Source organism: Palaemon carinicauda, chromosome 1 (assembly GCF_036898095.1).
Source record: "Palaemon carinicauda isolate YSFRI2023 chromosome 1, ASM3689809v2, whole genome shotgun sequence".
In the NCBI taxonomy this organism is placed as follows: Eukaryota; Metazoa; Arthropoda; class Malacostraca; order Decapoda; family Palaemonidae; genus Palaemon; species Palaemon carinicauda.
The window spans coordinates 283,714,632-283,721,602 of record NC_090725.1 but is presented as its reverse complement, the minus strand read 5'-3'; the positions used below and the strand labels follow the sequence as shown (position 1 = coordinate 283,721,602).

Below are 6,971 nucleotides of genomic sequence, written 5' to 3'. Positions count from 1 at the left end.
TAACAAATTGCCGTGTAGGCAACATATTTTTCCCTGTTTAGCCTATATAAGAGAACACTGTCGAACACTTCCATTTTTTTCCCTGGAGCAGGGATTGGGAACCTGCGGCCTTAAGGCCGCATATGGCCTTCAGGACCATCAAGTGCGGCCTTCTATAGCCTTTGATATATGTACAGTATGTGTAGTATATTTCTGCTTTGACACTCAATATTGTATGTTTGAAATCATTCTACTGTATGTAAACACATACAAATATATACACACAGACAATAGGAAAGATGTGTTCAGTGATGTACCTCCCAGAGAATGGAAGAAATTTTTCCTTGAATTCAATGAATCCTAAATTAATACAACTAGCAGTTTTAGCTTGTTAGCTGTAACAGCTGTTGTAGCTGACAAGGAAAAACTGCTAGTTGCAGTGAGTGAGTGATTTAGCGTATGATTGACGAGGGAGTTCCTGTTTTGTCCATCTCCTCACTGTGATCTATGTTAGTATTAGACGAGTCTACAGATTCCAGATTTTTGGCATAAAAATATTTTATTTGTGCCTTCACCAATGAGTTTTAATTGTATGTAAAACAAGCGCTTCCCTTAGGTAACCTTAACGGGAGGAACAGACGTTTTAACAACTTCAAAAAGCAATGTCACAAAGGAGGACTAAATTCTACATCCTTATTATAATAATCTATGCACTGGTGGTGTTCCAGCTATGATGGCTAAAAACTAGGGATTTATTGAACATCTTAAAAAAGCAAATAATTGATTTTTTTTTTTCAATGAAAACAGCTAAGTATGTTTAAACAGATACAATATTTCACTGGGATGTTGCATTTTTATGAGATGTGATTGTATAAAAAGTACCTACTTGCAAATGTAAAATATTTTAAAACGTTATATTGTTGATATTTCTAAGCTATCTTTTCCAAAAAATTAGTATTATTTTACTTATCACTTTAATACAAAGAACCTAATTGCTTAACTAAAGTAATTTGAAAATGACATGCTTTCGATATCATTCATTTACTTACGGTAGTTTGAAAACCACCCAAACTTGAATGAAATATCTTAAAATTTAGTTTTCAATATAATTCATTTACTGATTACTTGTATGAAAAGTACTTAATTTGAATATTTGAAAATATAATGCTTTAGATTTTTATAAACCAGTCACTCTTTCTTTAGATTACTAATGCATTACTTGGAGGATAAAATAACCAACAAAATTTTATGTGGCGTTAATGAGCATTGAGGAATTGCAAAATGGCCTTCATCCAAAAAAAGTTTCCCCATCCCTGCCCTGGAGCATCAATTAATTTACCTGGTACTGCAATTTTAAAGTATTAAATGTGATATGAAACTGTCTGAGATTTCTAGAGGAGAAAAGTGCAGCTATTGGAAATGGTCAGGTGTTAATCCTTGGTGCATTAAAGAAGCAACAGCTAATTTGTGACAATACGACATGTATAAGACTTGTTTAATAGCAAGAATAATTTTGTGATCATACAATCAAAGGAAATAAACCTGTTGAGACAGTTCTAAGGATGAGAAGTGCTGTTCTTGAATACTTACTTTACTTTAAGGATGGTTTTTTTTCTGGTTCTATCACGCAAGGGAATTTTACTCGCTACATGACTTGCACGTTCAATTTATCGTATATATTCCTAAGTATTTTGCACATTACACTGCATAACTTATGTTTATTGCCAAATCAACATTAATCGAAACATTTAATCTTTTGTTGCTTTGAACAGTTATAAAACTTATTTGTATGAATTATTTGAAAATGTAAGAAAAAAACACCAGATATTCCTACCCTCGACCTCTGTACCGCCGGACTACTACTCAATATGAAATTTAAGTAATTTATGTATAAGCTAGGTTATTATTTTTTGTCTGGGTAATATAATGCAATGTCATGTGAGGCACAAAGCCAAATGATGAATACATATAGCAAGTAAAAAATAGATTTTCCACAAAGGTCTGGTGTTTTCTATATCAATAGGCCACCACCTATCCAATTTAATTTTCATGTTTCTGGCAGGGTATATTTCTGAGGGCCTTAGATAAGTGCTTGTGGTTACAGAATTTCTTAGAGAGATATTTTGGTTACAAGAGAACAATTATTATGGTTGTCTCGTAAGTTACCTTCCAGCCCCATACCCGGAAATTCCTAGATCATAACAAATCATTCAGGGAAGTTTCTTGCTCCATCACATTCCAGGGATTATAGGATAACTTTATATATCTTTAATTTAGTGTGTATATCCAATTTGATTGCTCATGCATTCTATTGGGAATCCTGCACAATAATGTCTTTAATTCTTTGATATATTCAATAGTATAATGACTATAGGAACCTTCGCAACTCTTTTTACAATTCTATATTTGTATACGTCACCAAAATATAAAGAAGTTGAGGTAAAATATGAGTACGTATATATCGTACCCTACGGTCATCAGCTGGCTAGCTCCGCCTCCAAAGGTTGACGCAAACATTTTAATAAAGGTAATGTTAATGATAATGTAATTGATGATAGTTATACATACGCTCAAACACATATATAGATGTATTTATGTAGTTACATATACATACTTGGAAGATTTAACTCATAATATGTAAATCACTGAACTCATCATAACTTTTAGTGACATCTATTGAGTAAATTTTATAATGCATTTCGTACAGCCATGGTATTTGTAGAACGATCTTTATTAACATTTCCACATTACAGCCAAAGTTTGTTTACTACAGGGGTGTCAGTTATACGATAATTATCATACATGTACGACTATTTTAGGTCCGATACGATGTACGATACATACCTTAGGTATATACATATATGTGTGTGGGTGTTTAATTAAACAGTTATACTAAAAAAAAAGTTTTGAAATAAATCAATCATATAACTTCTTAATAATTATGTTTAAAGTGTGTACGATAATTTTGGTTGAAAAATGACAATTTCAAGGCTTGTGTACGATAATCCAGTGGAAAAAATCTGACACCCCGGGTTTGCTATTCTACAGTTGTCTGTCAAACTTCTTCTCTGTAAGTATGAACGTGAGACTGCTGTCACCCGGCGTATAGCACTGTATATTAATTTTAATCATTATTTTGACCAATTTCGTTAAAATTGTCTTAAAATAGAGACTGACAATATATAATTAGTCATTAATTGTTAGAAACAAAAAATATTTCTAGTATATTTCATTGTCTAATGTAGCTTAGGTTAGAGGTATCCTATAGACTCCTACAGTAGGTTACCATAGTTTTGTTAGGGATCCAGGTATAGTTATACGAGTGCATGTATGATAGTAGCCGTCCGCTAAAGTGAAAATGGTTACGAATCGAACCTAGGGTAAGCCAAGAAAAAGGTGGTGTTACCCCCCAAAGCTAAGAAAAGGGGGTGTTACCCCCCATCCGTCAGGTAAGGACTTGGTTTGTACGTTAGGTTAGGCGGTGTTATTGAGTAGAGGTTTTACAGAAAAAAAACTGGTTATATAGTACCAAGTCTTAAGAAGAACTAAATAATAGGAAAAAAATTTCCATTTATGTATGAGGGAGGAATTGGCCGCTGATATACAAAGGCTCCAATTATACTACTGCTACTCTATTGGTTTTTTAGGCCACTCATTGACCCACGGCTACTTTCAAAAGACGTCTCCAACTCTCCTCTATCTAGCACTAAATCTATCCATGTATCCATTTCAGTTCCCTCCCTGGCAAGATCTTCCTTGAGGCATCTATTCCAATTTTTTCTAGGTCATCCCAATGGTTTCCGTCCCATGACTTTAGCAATTAGTATTTGTTTGGATATACATGTGTCCTCCATTCTCGCAATATGATCAGCTAATTGAATCTTCCTTGACTTTACAACTTGGCTGATATGGGATTGCTTGGTTCCATCTCTTTCTTCCAGTTGTAGCTAATTCTCCATTCTAGAGTTTCTTGATGGAAAATCGTTTCTATGATTTTCCTCAAATTTAAATTTTCAAAGACTTCAAAGCATTTTTCAAGAACTTTAGTAAGAGCCCAGGTTTTGCAGGCATAGAGTAGTATTATAGTACAGTATAGTAAAATAGGTAAAATTATAGTTTCTGTGGACAAATTTTCTAATTAAGAAAATAGAAGTTCTTGATGTGTTTATAGGTATTTCAAAAGGTTCTGATGAATATGTGTGATAAATCCATATTTTATAGATTATAAAAGTTTTTAAATTCTCAAAATTACAATTTAAAAATTATATTTAAAAGGTAATCAAAGACTGGGCTACGACATAACCCAAGGTTCCCCACCTAACCTAACCTTAACTACTGGGTTTGGCTACGCCCCCTCCTTACACCTCTGTGCCGTTAGCTTACCCTAAGACAAGTCATAATTCTTGATTTCCTTCCCTTCTGAAACTTGGTTTTCAAACATATCCAAGTTTAACCTGTTCTTGAAACTTGGAAAGTATGTTATTTAGATAGATTAACGCCATCAAAACTGGTCTGAATATCTATAAACATGCAAGTTACACTTCTTATTCCCTCCAAAATGGACATGTCCACCTATTTGGTATGATTCAATAGACACATCTTCTCCAAAGAACTATCTAAATGTAAATGTTTCAATTTAATCCTGTCGAAGATTGAGCGAGCATTATTGGCCAAGAAAAGTCATTAAAGTACTGTACTGTATGTTATCTCGGATTTTCTCTCATCATATACCAAGGATTGGTGGCATGGCTCCATATCACTGAGTGGCCAGTACATCATGTGTCGCATTTATGCATACAGCTCAGTACCATGCTCTCTTGCACATCGCTCAGTTCTGTGCTTTGCATGGGGTTTAGAGGCTAAAGTACATTATACTTTGTTAGCCCCTGAAGACACGAAAGCTGATGTAATTTCTGCTTCTGAAAGGGAATCTGATCGTCGATCGGCCAACCTTTTCTGGACATTCCCTCAGTTGTTTTCCATCTGGGGTATGCGTACCCTTTGAGGATGCACTGTCTTCTCAGATGTACATTGAGACCTTCCCCCTATCAAGAGTAATCCCGGGTCTTCAGTGTCCTAACAGAGTTTAACTCCAGTGTGCTGCTTGCAGAGGCAGAGAACTCTGAAAATTGTTCATTCATAGATGTTATTGCACTTATTCGCTAGTGTTATGAACTCGGAGAGGTTACTGTGGCTCCTGTGATGGGTGTCTAATGATCATTGATTGGCATTTTGGTGACCCTCAGAGATCTAAGTTGCCAAAGTCAGAATTTCCTGGCTGGGCTTTGGATAGAGTGAACTTGCAGACCTCCAGACCAGAGAATTTATTTTTGATCTAGCTGGTCAAACATGATCCTGCCTACTGAACTCTCTTGGCGAAGGAGATCTTACTTGTTTGAGGGTACCAACCCGTCTCCCTTTCCCAGCATGGCACGCCAGTAATCAAATCAGTTTGCCAACTGGGTCCTAAAAAGGAGGGGTGCAGTCATCTCCCGCCTCTCCAAGCAAGTTGGACAGAGGACGGCGTTAACCTTGAGGAGTGCCGCGGTGCTGAAGGCTAAGGCCCTCTTCCACAAAAGTATATACAGGCGGCGATGTGAAGAAGTCTAACCAAGACTCCCTTATCCATTTTGCTGTTACCTTTAAGGGCTCAGGAATAAGGTTAAAAGTAAGTGCAGAGTGGACTATCAGTTGGGCTGGGCTTACCCTTCATCTTTTTACTAACTACTACTATTGTACCTCATTCAAAGTTTAATGGCTGAAATCATGCTCCTGTTAAAGGACCCATGTTTGTATAGATAGGAAAAATACAAATGATTTTAGAAATTTGCAATATCACGTCTCTCAAATGATCTTCACTCTGCCTTGGCTCACAACCCTTGCAAATAAATGTTATTGCAAGCTTTCATGAAGTTGTAAAGCTGTTTGGATGCGTTGTGCACTCCAGCTATTTGGGTGATTATTTTAGGGATAATTTTTACCCACAAATGTGCAACAGCAGCTATATAGTGAACAAAGCATGTTATAAATATAATCAATTACAAAAATAAACGAAAATCACTAAATTTCAAAATACTACAGATGGAACTCTCCTCTGGGAAACATTCTCATGCAACAGCAGTGGTGGTAAGAATACAGTAATTGTTGATATAAAACAAGTACCAGAAACTTATGCACAAGTATACTTGGAAGCTCTTACTTCAAAAAGACTTTTCAAAGTTAATTTTATGCTGCATTGATATTGTACTATTGTATTAACACTAAAGTTAGCATTGTACGACCTGTAGTGTATATTTCTGTAATGTATGTACAGTACTATCACTAAGGTACAGCTTAATTAGCTAGGGTGAGACGACATATCACTCGTAAGTGATCGCTCGTGGTTAGGTCGACTCATTACCTAACACACAGCCGATATGTACAGTACTGTACTGTTCAGTATGGTACTACAGTAATTTCATATACCATACATTACAGTTCTATTAATATAAGTACCGTACTACTATCATTTATATTTATCCTTGAATATACTGTACTGTAAATACTAAAACACACAACTAACCATTTCCATACTGCACGTTCTACACCATAAGATCTCGTGATACATGATGCAATCCTCAAAACTTCAACTGATTGTGAGTTGCGTTCATTGAACTTGAAGTGTACCATATGTATAGGTCATGTACGAACATGCACCATCATAATACACTGCTGAACTCTGTGCAATTAAAACCTGTAAAGAAATATGATATCGAGAAAAGATGATCACGTGGTGTTTGCACAAAGACCAGTGGGAGATGCATTCACGAGGACAGATGATGTGAGAATGAGACAAGAGTTAGTGAGAGATGGTGTACTGTGCTGTGCGGAAAGGGAAACGACTCCTAAAACGCCTGATACAAAAAAATGTGGCTACAAGCAGCATCGCATAACCATGTATACTGTATGAATTTTTATTTACATTTGGCCATATGGATGTCTGAACCGCAAAG

At 35.8% G+C, this 6,971-nt stretch overlaps 1 protein-coding gene across 2 annotated transcripts in view; it reads left to right on the top strand.

Annotated features, from left to right (window-relative positions):
* The first annotated feature begins 2,954 nt into the window (after nucleotides 1-2,954).
* The window catches only part of sgl (UDP-glucose 6-dehydrogenase sgl), a 79,095-nt gene continuing 75,078 nt past the window's right edge, over nucleotides 2,955-6,971 (top strand). For both annotated transcript variants that reach the window (XM_068391637.1, XM_068391640.1), the window contains exon 1: nucleotides 2,955-3,049. The gene's annotated coding sequence lies outside the window, so the exon portion shown is untranslated. The remainder of the gene's footprint in view (nucleotides 3,050-6,971) is intronic.